General features: G+C 32.8%; 1 protein-coding gene across 6 annotated transcripts in view; it reads right to left on the bottom strand.

Annotated features, from left to right (window-relative positions):
* LOC123556716 (kinase D-interacting substrate of 220 kDa B-like) overlaps positions 1 to 14,235 on the bottom strand; it is an 88,791-nt gene that overhangs the window by 60,027 nt on the left and 14,529 nt on the right. For all 6 annotated transcript variants that reach the window (XM_045347639.2, XM_045347638.2, XM_045347643.2 and 3 more), the window contains exon 2: positions 9,231 to 9,293. The gene's annotated coding sequence lies outside the window, so the exon portion shown is untranslated. The remainder of the gene's footprint in view (positions 1 to 9,230; positions 9,294 to 14,235) is intronic.

Genomic DNA, 14,235 nt, shown 5'->3' with positions numbered 1-14,235 from the left:
CAAAATCAAGGTCAACTCATGTCAAGGTTCATCTTGCCACTCAAAACCATATATGTGGTCCAAATCTGAATGTTGTAGGTTATTGACAAGAAGTTTTTAAAAGCTTTTCCCTATAAAAGTCTATATGAACCATGTGACCCCCAGGGCGGGGCCATATTTGACCCTAGGGGGATAATTTTAACAAACTTGGTAGAGAACCACTAGACGATGCTACATTACAAATATCAAAGCCCTAGGCTTTGTGGTTTGGACAAGAAGATTTTCAAAGTTTTTCCCTATATAAGTATATGTAAACCATGTGACCCCCGGGGCGGGGCCATATTTGACCCTAGGGAGATAATTTGAACAATCTTAGCAGAAGACCACTAGATGATGTCACATACAAAATATCAAAGCCCTAGGCCCTGTGGTTTTGGTCAAGAGGTTTTTCAAAGTTTTTCCCTATGTAAGTCTATATAAACCATGTGACCCCCCGGGGCGGGGCCATATTAGACCCCAGGGAAATAATTTGAATCATCTTGGTAGAGTACCACTAGAGGATGCTTCATACCAAATATCAAAGCTTTAGGCTCTGTGGTTTTGGGCAAGAAGATTTTCAAAGTTTTTCCCTACATAAATCTATGTAAATTATAGAAATAAACAAAGGGCCATAACTTACTAAAAAATTGTTGAACCAGTCTGATTTTCAGGGGGACACAACTAGGGTACCAATACATCATTCTGACAAAGTTTGGTCAAAATCCCCCTGGTAGTTTCTGAGGAGATGCGATAACGAGAAATTGTTAACGGAAGGACGGACGGACGGACGGAAGGACGACGGACCACGGACGCAGAGTGATTTGAATAGCCCACCATCTGATGATGGTGGGCTAAAAATCAGATGTGATTTAGTGGGTCGCATTTATATTTGAAGTTTGCTGTTGAAGAAAATTCGTGCGCGCTACAAATGGCCGCCATTATTGAAATCGGCTGATTGACTGCATCGTCTAATTATTCGATAATTCATGCGATCACTATCTTCAATAAATCAAAAAATGATTTAAATCAACTTGTAAGATATTTATTATTTTAATTTTCCACAGTTTTAAAACAGTTATTAATTTTTAAGCATGTAATCTGTAAGATAAATTTGACCGGCGTAAAGTTTTTCCAAGTTTACAAAACATTGTCTGAGCTATGTGAGTTTTTTGCTTGGAAAAGAAAAGTATACGTTTTAGAAACGCATTTTATTTTAGCAGAGCTATAAGATCACGAGTACTATGAAATTTTTTAAAAATTTAAAGTTTTTGATGGCTTTTTAACGAAATAAACATGTTAGAAAAATGCGGCCGATTTATAGCGTGACTTTTCATACTTTGGGGACGAAACAAAAAAACTCAACGAAGCTAGATAATATCAATAAATATGGGCTATATTGTGTTTATTTTGCTTGCTTTCAGGTTCTATATTAGCTGCTTCCTCAGTATGACTGACTTTGCCTTAACAATTTAATGTAACAAATGAGTTGTTGAAAGAATCGACCAACCTTCCAAACATAGGCAGTACTGTTCCAAATGGTCTTGTGATAGAACTAAATTTTTTATGATAAAAGTGGAAGAACTTGTATAATAGAGATGGTACCTACCCAAGAAAATCTAAGGGGAACAACTCTGAATTGACTAATAAACTGAAGCCAACATAAAACTGGTAAAAAGTGAAAGAAAAATCAGATAGGTCCTTTTTCAAACAACTGATCACGCAGACAAAATATGACCTACATTTGTTTAAATCTCATTTGGCCAGTTTTTCAACTATTCAGTAATGACTTAAGCTCTGACTTAAGCCGTGTCGGATATATTTACAACGATTTAGTCAGCACGTGAATATCGGGGCTCGACAAAAGTTAAACCTTCAATTGGATTTTTCTACTTTGAGCGGTGTCAGCAATGGCTTATCTTTCTATTGTTATTTTAAACCTGGGGCATAGGTGGTTTAAGAAAAGATGGAGGCGGAATATTTAGACATGGATTTAAATTTCCAGTATGAAGTTAAAGCAGAAATGTTGAGGAGGGAGGGAATGATACGGGATTGAGCAAACCCTTTCATTATGTACGACGATTTGGACTTTTTGATAGATTTTGTCTCCGTAAAGCTAGTATTACAGTTATTTTACTTTACAAAAAAAACTTAAACCAACGCCGAGGCCGAGGCCGATGCCGACGCTGGAGACAGTGCAAAAGCTCTATTTTTTATTCGAAAAGTCACGCTTGAAATGTAACAACTCTTCACTTTTAGCTACGTTTGTCATGTTGTACACGTTTCAAAATATGCGTGCAAGCATAAATATATAAGTGCATGTAATTAATTATAAGTACATGTAACCCACAAATATGAAGGTGAACATTATTTGTTACACTGCTTGTTGGTGACAGCGTATATCCCGTATCCTGTCACCAACAAGCTGTGTAACGATTTTATCTTGCCGACTACCCTTTACTTACATGCTATAATATAATATTTTGTAAATTAACAAAGTGGCAGCCATTTTTTAATCAAAATTCATATCTGGAATGTACTAGCAGGATATGGAATATATCCTGTCTCCACGTGACGTCTATTGACCAATAGAAATGCAAGAAACTTGGAGGAGGCAAGATAAATATGGATACGCACGTCTACATATATATACGTCTCCTTTCAATGACATGCGGATTTTGAAATTCATGCATTTGCAAGTGCAATTTGAGTACCTGTACTATTGATTTAAATTTACAAATGCATTCCTAATTACATGTGCATATTGCACGTATTTTGTACATGAAAGGTGGAACATTTAGGCATAATGAAAACAATAAGACATTGAGACAATGAGTAAACATAGGAATGCTTGTAGTCTTACCTTGAAATAAATTCACCTTTTTTCCCAGCAAATATTTTGTTCACTCATTGGATGGGCGCTAGTGCTTTTGTGTTTTAATGTGTCTTTGTATTTTTCTATGATTTCTATGAGAATTTATTTTTCGAAAGTAGTAAATCACCAAAGTAACATGTTTTATATATGAAAAATTACAGCGAAACGGTCCGATAACTGTATCTACATGTTCATAGTGTGTGACCAAGGCTTAGCTAATACATCGCAAATATACCCGCTGAGTATTAGTAAAAATCCGTTAGAAAACAAGGTTGAGCAATGGCTTAACTAATACTGGTTTGAACCTTTCTTAGTGCTAGAGTTGAAAAACTGGCCAATTGTATTCAATATACAACATGCACACTTTTCTCATGGCTTACACTGACAGTTATTTTATAAGTTGTAGTGAGGCCCTGATGGAAAGTTTAGAAGTGCATGAAGATAATGTAAAATAATGAATAAATTCCTTTAAAGAAAATTTACGAAATTAAGAAATGTTATAGAGTTCTGATCTTTTAGTCAAAGTTATTTATTGTTCTCAATGGTGATACATTGGTTTACACAAAATTTATATATTAAGATGTAAAATTAATATATCTAACACTGGGAAATAACACAAAAAAAGTTAAATTGGTATCACTTTTGTGCTAGTAGCTAGATTGCATATATTTATCACTTCAGTGAATCATTTTGAAAGTGTTTCTTATGCTTTAGTCATTTCGAAGAGTTTCTCTTACTGTTCAGGAGTACTTTGCTTCAAGTAATGTAGCACAAAAATTCATTGTCATCAAATATAATTACAATGTTAAGGCAGTGGTTGTAATTACAACATTTGAAGGTAGCTGATAGGTAATGACTATATGTAATGTATTTTAAGCAATTCAACATTCTCTGGATGGAACTATCACGATCATTGCTTTCCTTGAAAAACGAATAAATGCTGAAAAAGCATATGGAGATTACTTTATTTGATGATTTCGATACAAGTCAACTACCTTAAACAAACTATAAGGTGTTTTATTTATTGTTCGCAAAGAAATGGGTAACTTCAGATATCAACATTAATTTACAACTTAAAACTGTTTACACAACTTGAAAAAGAAAGGTTTTTGTTGGGGCCTCTCATTTACAATTATATCAGCAATTCCACCTGAATTGAGTGCATTCATGAGTGGAAAATATTGATGGTAAAATGGTGTGGGGGTTTGTTTACATTATAAAATCGTTAATAACTTCTTTCAGGTAAATTTTTGGTATGGTTTTGGTAAGCTTATAATAAAGAGCAAGTCATTCTGTTTCACTCAGAATTTTTTCAAGTGTTTTAGACCCTTGGCTAGTCTTGGAATTTGACTAAAAGACAAAAGGAAGTTCAGTATAGGTTCTTTCAAAGTGTTGAAAGTAGACTAAACTTACACTATACTCTATTGAATTTATTTAGCTGTGGAAACTTTTGATATAGACTATAATTGGGGAAATCCTAAAATCATTGAAAAAGGTCAATACAAGAGTTGTCCATTTTGCTTTAGATATGTTGAGAAAGTCATTTTTCAAATATCAAATATTTCTATTTTTACATGGAGAAGAGGAAAACCATAAATATATTTAGAAAATTGGTGCACTTAGCTATCATTTCACCCTGAAAAAAATCTGTAAAGATGAATTTAAATTTTTTAGGTACCATCTCTATGTATAAGATACTCTGCAATCTGAATATTAGATTTTGTGATTCTAACCCAAAAGCTGTGCATGCAAAAAATTACAAGACTTCTTGACGAAAAAAAGCAGTAAAAAGAAAATGACCGGTTTCAATAATGCTAAAGATCTTTATGAAAAAGGGTTTGTGTCACCAATTTCATGGACCTGGATGTGTTCTTAACACAGCATCGACATTGATACTACAAATCAAACACTTGCAAAAGTGGTTAATTATCTAAACAAAATAAAAACACAAAAAAAAGGCAATCGGTAAACGTCTATCTATCCTCAGATAATGTAAAACACCTTACAGGCCGCGTTAAATTCATGAATCCCTTTTCGCAACGCTGAACACTTTCAGTGACCCCACCAAGATGACAGACAGTTGGGCCTGGATGACAATAAATTCATCCATATAAATTTATCCTTGAACAGAACATAGTTCCAGAATCCAGACTATAAATTCTGAAAGGCAGTGGTTCTTTAACATTCCTGAAAAGCTGCAAGAGAAGTTCCTGACATTTCTAGAACTATATTTCTAGTGATCGATCAAATGTATAATGAAATCCCTGTGACTCGTGTTTTTGTTCCAACAAGTTATACATATTTTTGTTATAAAGAAGCTTTCATTTTCTACATAATTATGCAAAGTAATTAAGTATACATTAACAAATGAATTTGAAATTGAGATGAATGGCCAGTTGTTTATAACATGTAGTACTACATAGTTTAAATTTTAGGCTGTCAATATAAATATCTGATGATGAAGAATCGACGTTCTTGATGTTTTTACCTTTCATTAAAAATATTTATACCTGAAAGTTTATTTATAAATAAAATATTTAAGAATTGAATAGCACAAAAGAAATAACCAAGTCTGTCACATTTTATGTAAAAAAAGTTGACAAGTAGAGAAACTATGAGAGACCGTCAAATGAACTAAAATTTTCATGAAAATATTTAAGTCAAATAACCTCTTTGACTTTAAATAACATGGTCACATTCTTTCTTAATGTGAAAAGGGACAGGATATTTGAATTCTGCAGGAAAAAATACATTAATTATGCAAAGCTTCATTACAGTATCTCCATTATTACACGGCTACTAAACGCTAGCGCCACCACCAAATTGTGGTGATAAGGAAAAGAGGTATCGACATTTCCGTGGTGCAGCTATCGCCCGTTTCTAGTTGTAAACACGTGAGTAAAATTTATATTTTATCTTATATTTTTATTGATAGAACTTTTTTTGAAAATCGGAGAATGTAGTTCCGTGTAATAACACTTTTACTACAGGTTGGCTGTAATTTCATTAAAATAATATGCGAATTGTGGTGTCAGGAGCTTTTCTCCCGAATCTGACAGTGGCATATTTTCATATTGGCCAGTATTCGAACACCATTCCGATAAATAGACACACTGTAAGAACATACCTGCGCATGCAAATGGTGTAGAAATGATAAATAATTGTATACGCTCACACCATGAATAATAGAATTAGAGTTAGAAGAAATATACCAGGATTTTTGAAAGTGGTGGCGCTATAACTCTAGTGGTGGCGCTATACAGTAGTGGTGGCGCTGTTACGGCATTCAATAATACGAACTGCTGACAAACTGCTGACGCATCCGGACCAAAACAAACACTAATATTCTTCTTGCAAGGAATTATGTTATTAATGAAAGAAAAACACGATCATAGTTTATTTACCTTTATGAAACATTCTCTATCCAAGAAAAAAAAAGAACAAAATACTCACAGACCCTTGGGACTCTTGTAGTCAAAGTAAATGTTTTCCTTTGTTTAAAAGTGTTAATGTAGAATTATTTCTAACCTTTAAATATTGTACTTAAATACAAACGTAAGTAAATTCAGGTTAAGAAAAATAGTAGCAATACCTTTATTCAAACAAAGATTTATGTCCAGGAAATAAGCTGAAGATAGTGTAGAATTTATTTTTTTATATTAAGATTCTGAAAGTTACTTTCCTTTGTTTTTATACGTCATTTGCATGTCATTGTTAACAAAAGACCTTACTTTCACAATTCTTTCTGAAAAGTGAGTACAGTACATTTTCAATTCCAATAGATTAAATATGATTAATCAATAGAGTTTAGATGTACAATCTGAATCCATATACATGTAGATTATTTTGCGATCATGTAAAGGTTACTACATGTAGTTTGTTGAGTAACGTAATTTAGGTATAGTGTGGGATAGGTTGATAACATCGATTATTGTAAGAAATTCCGAGGCTTGCAGACAGACATTTTCATATATCAAAATTAAATTTATAAAAAGCCACTAATCATATACAACAGCGCCACCACTACTGTATAGCGCCACCACTTGAGTGATAGCGCCACCACTTTCTAAAATAGTCGTGTTTTAACTTTTTAATGTGTTTTTCGTAATTCTTTGGTGTATGGGAATAAGTGCAATTCATTTCTACACCATTTGCATGCGCAGGTATGTTCTTACAGTGTGTCAATTCATGGGAATGGTGTTCGAATAATGGCCGATATGAAAATATGCCATTGTCAGATTCGGGAGAAAAGCTCCTGACGCCACAATTCGCATATTATTTTAATGAAATTACAGCCAACCTGTAGTAAAAGTGTTATTACACGGAACTACATTCTCCGATTTTTGAAAAAAGTTCTATCAATAAAAATATAAGATAAAATATAAATTTTACTCACGTGTTTACAAGTAGAAATGGGCGATAGCTGCACCACGGAAATGTCGATAGCTCTTTTCCTTATCACCACAATTTGGTGGTGGCGCTAGCGTTTAGTAGCCGTGTATTAGTGGAGTAAATTAATTTTGTTCAAAAATGATGAAAAGTTCGGTTCCGCAATCGACAATTTTTCATAGTAGAAATTTCCAGATTTTTCACCCGTTTCATGATTTTCAAATTGTCATAACTTTTTAATTTATTGAGATATTTTCAAAATTAAAACTGTTCTGGAAAGCTGAAGATCTGCTCTTTGTAGGCGACTTTCCAGCTTTGATGGAGGAAGACCCCAGGTGCCCCTCCGTGCATTACTTCATCACGAGCGGGCACCTGGGTAGAACCACCGACATTCCATAAGCCAGCTGGATGGCTTCCTTACATGAAGAATTCAACGCCCCGGGTGAGGCTTGAACCCACATCGATGAGGGGCAAGTGATTATAAGTCAGTAACCTTAACCACTTGGCCACGAAGGCCCCTTTAGCTCTGGCAAAACCGTCTGAACAACTTTGATAGAGGCCCACCCAAGGAACATACAGGTCAAGTTTCATCACAATCCATTAAGTGGTTTTAGTGAAGATGTTTAAAGAATTTGTTGACGACAAACAGACGGACGACAGACACAGACTGATCACAATAGCTCACCATGACCACATCATGCCCAGGTGAGCTAGAAATGCAAAATTACTGCATAGAATCAAATTTAACAAGAGGTATTACCTGACATGGTCATTTCTAATATTTATTTGTTTGACAGGAGAATATTGCTCAATCAAGGTTGAAATGTATCCATTAAAGGGACAAAAAATGTATCTGTGACTTTGACCTAAATATGCCCCTAATAACTACAAAGAATGAAAATCCAAAGACAGCCCAAAAAATGCTTAAGGTTTAGGAGTATATCACCAAAACACAGAAATATTTTATAAACGAATAACATCGTTACCAATATTTTACTTAACCATTACATGTTCTGCCGTACTGTCCCGTACTGAAAATATTCTAAAAAAGTTGTTCCCCTTTGAAAATGAATGCCGTTTGTAAAGAAATAAAAATAAACAATTGCTGAAAACTGTGTTCCACTTAATTATGTAAAATTTCAACACTCGCATGCGATTGCAAATGAATCAAAACTAACATGTGTAACAGTTCTTTGAAAATGGTGAGTTTTTGAAGGTTTGACTGCCCGGAAGTGGGTCCCATTTAGGAAGTCTTTTTTTTCGGAATTCAATGTTTATTTTAGTATACTGACACTTGTTTTGTTGTTTTTGTAATGATAGCGTGTATATTACTTATATTACTCTACAAAACAAGTGTCAGTATACTGATATAAGCATTGAATTCCGAAAAAAGAACTGTTTAAACAGGCCCCACTTCCAGACAGTCAAGCGCTTTTAAAAACTCACCATTTTCAAGGAACTGTTACACATGTTTGTTTTGATGCATTTGTAATAGCGTGCGAGTGTTGAAATTTCACATAACTAGGTGGAACACAGTTTTCAGCGATTGTTTATTTTTATTTTTTTACAAATGGCATTCATTTTCAAAGGGGGACAACTTTTTCAGAATATTTTCAGTACAGGACAGTACAGCAGAACATGTAATGGTCAGGTAAAATATTGGTAACGGTGTTGTTCGTTCATAAAATATTTCTGTGTTTTGGTGATATACTTCTAAACCTTAAATGAAGTTCAAGCAAACATTCTCCTTGTTTACAGCTTAATTGCCATGAAAAATATACAAACAGCCCTGATATGTTGTTTTCTGATATAAAAGGCAATGTAATGCAAAATAATATTCTTTTTGACCTCTTTTTTTTCATTTTTGTCTGCTTTTAATGGCAGCCAAACATCCCACCAAAGTCACACAGTCACTCTCTCATTGAAGCATTATAAAGCAAACAGTACTTACAATAAGTTCAGCACCAGGTAGTTCCACTCATTGTGTCAAAAAATCTTCAGTCTAAACAATCCCCTGAAACAACCAATGTAGAAACAAAACAGATACTATGGCTTCAAAATGACATCAAACAGACATTATATAAGCGTTTTCCAGTAAGTTGATCCATGTGTTATTTATCATTGTTCAGATTAACCTGCAAGTATAAAACACTTTCTTCACATCCTGCCGTCCACAGCATAACTCATAAACTGGTTATGGCCTGATAAACCTTATAAAAAATGTACCGGTAAGTAAGCATGACCCTAATGTAATTAAAACAAATGAAAGCAAATTTATAGACACCTTCCAACTGAATTCATCAATTCACATGAAATATAGTATACAGTCATTTAGTTGCAGCTATACTAAATTATATTTACTTTTAACAGTTTTTAAGTGTATTTTTCTGTGTTATGAACCTTAGAAATCCAAAAAATTTTAAAATATACTTGATGCTACTGTATTTCTGTAATTTGATCCATTACCTCGCCTGTCTTGACAACATTTTGTAAGGCAATCTCCTGCTCACAGTATCATAGTAATGTTTTATATTTTAAATAAATCTCGTTCAGCTGAAGGACAGACAATGGATACAATAAAACTGGATACTAGCAACAATACTGCTAGCTGTTGGTAACCAATTCACACAAACCACAGTGACAGATCCCATTTTATGGTACAAGTTTTAATCAACTTTCCAAATTAAAAAGGCCTGGTGCACAGTAAAGTGCCCAATTCAGCAAAAAATCATGTACATAGCCCCATCTTTCAAACAGTACATGATAGAACTATGAAATAAAGTTTATAAGTAAGGTATGATACAGATGTAGATGTGGAGGTGAACATTTATCATGAAAATTTAGAAATAAAGTAGTGCGACAAGTTTAAGTAGGCAAAAATTAGCCATTTTTGCATGTAACGGGTTAGCATCTAAAATTTCATCATTTTTGTAAGCTGTCTCACAGAAATTCTGTTCTTTTTTACATCTTCACTATTAAATTTTGTGAAAGAAAAATATCTTTGCTTTCATTTGATATATAACAACATGTTCTTCTGTATTTCTTGTTCTGAGAATCATGGTTTGAACCAAAGTTGTATGGATGTAACGCCCTAGAAATCTGAAAATGTTATACTTAAAAATGTGAAGAAAAAAGTAGTATCTTTTGGTGCTAGAACATGTGGGATGGCCTTGAAAAGTTTGAAAAATATGTAAGTTGAAATAGTCAAAGTATCATTTCTGTACATCAAGTCTATAAATAAATATAGCCGAATATCTCGTCAAAAGTTAGTTTGTGACAAAAAATCCGTAATGTCCGTCCCCCTACCATAAACTTCATTAAGTGTTATAAAACTAGAAGTTTGCAGCACATTTTTATTACATATGATGACATGAGTAACATTTCCAAAAATTGTTGAAATCCATCAAGCAGTTTTTTAGATACTGACAAAAGTGTAAAAGTTATATGTAATGTCCGTCCCCGTAATGTCCGTCCCCACTTATCATTGATTTTAAATGTTGTATATATATTGTTATTTTCTATCAAATTCAATTCCTTTTATTTCTGATTTACCAATAAGAACTGAAATTTTTAAAAAATGCATTTAAAATCAGTAAAATACATTGTTTTGTGACATTTTTTCTTAAAAACACAGTGTGTGTAAAAAAAATGTCAAAAATTGTTGAAATCTTCAGCAAAATGAATCAGTTTCATACATGAATTTTACTTTCATATAAAGAACTCATGAAAAAACATGAAAAAAGACTAATGAGTATATATATAAAGTAAAACTTTGCCAAACATTATCTATAAGCACATTTAAAGTGTTGGGGACGGACATTACATTTTTGTACTAAAACTACATGTTGAAAAAAGTAAGTAGAGTTTTAGTCATCTGTCTTCTTGAAATTTATAGTGTTGTAATTTATAAGTTTTAACATCATATCCAGAAAACTATGCCCCCCTTTTGTCCCTTAGTAATTACAAAAAGTTTTGAAATGCTACCATACTGTTTAAACACTTGATCCCCCTCCCCTAGTGCCCTACTGTATATTTCTTATCTTTTACATTTTCTCTTATATTTTCATCAACACAATAAAGGGTCATAAGATGCATCAAAATCATTCCTTAATTAAAACAACATAATTAATTAGTGACCTATTGAGATGGCAACAACATGCCATAAAACACAGGTGGCCATAGAAGATCACAAAATCACACTTTCTCAACAGGGTGCCAATATACAAGGGACCATAAAACCCCTAAACTGGACCTTAATTGATCATTATGGAATCTTTACCTAAAACAACACTCTTTGATGTAAGTGTTATAATCCAGTGTATTGTATAAAATTAAAACCCCTAGTAAGGATATATTTTGCCTCTTTTGCCAAGGACTTCCCCCCTTTTAAAAAAAAAGTATTATATTAAATTAAACCGTGAAAAATAAAAGACTGGTACAAGTATACAAACAAGTATACAAAAAAAAACAAAAAACAATGTGTTGAAGTGTTATATTTTTTCATAGACAGAACATTATTATGTTATCATTATTTCTTTTTGTACCATAAACACAGCACTGATAGAAAGCTAAACTGATACAGTAATGTTATGGTCATCTACATTTAATATGCTTGTATTCTACTGGAAAGTTGTTAGATATGGATTATTTTTATGGGAATGCATGTACTGCATGTATGTTTTTTTCTTTGAAACAGAACAGTACTTGCATACATATGATAATATGCAGTAAAGAATTGATTGTAAAGCTGATTTTGACAAATACTGCTTAATACTAGCAGAATACTTTTTGAAAATTAGTAAAAATGAAATATTTCAATCTTGCTCGCTTTTTAACTGCTATTTGAATGAATGTCTGAAATGAATTTCCTTTATCATTTAGTAAAACCATTTATTATATTTATAGACATATTACCTATTGAAATGACACAAATGTTTCCTTAGTTAAGAAATTTGAATTTCAGAGTAATATATGTTCCAAAGTAGTTATAAAAGCTGAACCAGTCATTTTATGTAATGTCCGTCCCCCGTTTCCGGCACTATTTATTTATGATATTTTCTGCTTAAATGTAATATAAATAAGGGTATTTATGTTTCTACTTTGTTGCTTGTATTAATTAATTGCTTTAAAGGTGTTTTCCTGCTGTAAATGTTCCATTTTCCAAATTTTATATTAAAGTGAATTTTACAATTAACAGAAAGTAATCATAATTTCAGAGAAATTAGCTATTTTTTTAAAAAAAATGGAAAAGCAAAGAGTTAAGGCATATATTTTCGTTATCTGTGACCTCAAACTATTAGAAAATACACATAAAAGAAGTGGTTTTGCATAAAACATTTACAGTAGGAATCTAATTTGAATGACAGTGTAATGTCCGTCCCCAACCCGACATGGCAACTTAAATCCACTTTTTTGAAAAAAATTCCCAAAAAGTTATCTATTTGGGTACTGATCCTTGTGCACAACATGTTGAAGTGTAGAAAAAAGGTATTTTTCAAGGCAAAGTAAAAACTTTATTTTTTGACTTAGATGCTAACCCAATTGGGCACTTTACTGTGCACCAGGCCAAAAGTTAAGAAAATGCTTTTTATATAGCATGTAAGTAAACCATTTTCTTCATTTATTAGTCACAATCTACATAAACTTTATCATCTAAATTATTCTTTGAACAACAATTTCTGCACAATCTATCACAAACTATAGCTCATCTATCATAAATATTTTACTGCTGCTTAGTGACATGTGCAGTAGCAAAATCTAGATGTTTCCTGTGGAGCAAAAATTTTGACAAAGATACCACACCTGAAGGTTTGTTTCATAATATATCATGTTAGTTAGTAGCAGACTAAAAGAATTCAGTTATGCTAGTCAGCCCAGAGTGCTCACCCATTTATTTAAGATTTTTTATAAAGTTCTACCAGTCTGCCTTAACTGGTCCATATAATAGGTAATGGATCTAAAAATACAAACTTCAAGTAGGCACAACCTATTTTAGATATATGTATAGCTAACTGCGTCTGAAAAAGTAACTGAAATATCATTTCCTGAAAAAGTGTTATTTGAGCTGAAAAAAGAATCCTGGGTGAATTATTTGGAACAAGAGGGCCATGATGGCCCTAAATCGCTCACCTGTAAAATTGCACTTGAGGACAAGAAGGTCCTCAGAAAAAATATCTAAGTCCAAAGGACAGGAACAACAAAGGGAAGAAATTTAACCAAAAAGAAAAAAAAAATTTTTAAAAGGTACTGATATGTCAAAATACACCTAAAAATTGGAGGTACCATCCATGTTGTACCACAGAAAAGTGATCTCGGTTTTTCTCTACAGCCAGTAATAAAAAAGTTACTAAAAATAAGCTATTTATAGTAATGTAAAAGGGAAGTACAATGTAATTAAAAAGAAAATTATTGTAAGTGAACAAAAGAAGGATCTGCCAAATAAATCTGTTGACATTAATGAAATTTCAGATCAGTATCTTCATTAGTTATGGAGATATACCCATTTTAATTTGAAATAAAGGGAGGTAATTTGACATAAAATCGGTCCATAGTTATCTACCTTGATTGGCTCAGTCCAACTAATGACAATAATGAAATTTCAAATAAGTCCTATAAGTACTTACTGATATAAATTAATTTTGATTACAATCAGGGGAGGTAATCAGATATAAAATAACTCTGGAACCTATGATTGGATCTGATTTGTCATGGAATCCAAGATTTATTGTTGTTGAAGATATTTTGGAAGTTTGTATCAAATCAAACCATAAATGAAGTCTCTGTATGGCTGCAAAAGCCAAAATAACCAATTTTGGACCTTTAGGGGGCCATAACTCTGGAACCCATGAACCAAGATCTTGTGGTGATACAAGTTGTGTGCAAGTTTGGTTAAAATCAAATCATAAATGAAGCTGCTATTGTGCAGACAAGGTCAAAATAGCTAATTTTGGCCCTTC

This window comes from Mercenaria mercenaria, chromosome 5, assembly GCF_021730395.1.
Source record: "Mercenaria mercenaria strain notata chromosome 5, MADL_Memer_1, whole genome shotgun sequence".
NCBI classification, from domain to species: domain Eukaryota; kingdom Metazoa; phylum Mollusca; class Bivalvia; order Venerida; family Veneridae; genus Mercenaria; species Mercenaria mercenaria.
This window is presented reverse-complemented; position numbering and strand designations above follow the sequence as displayed.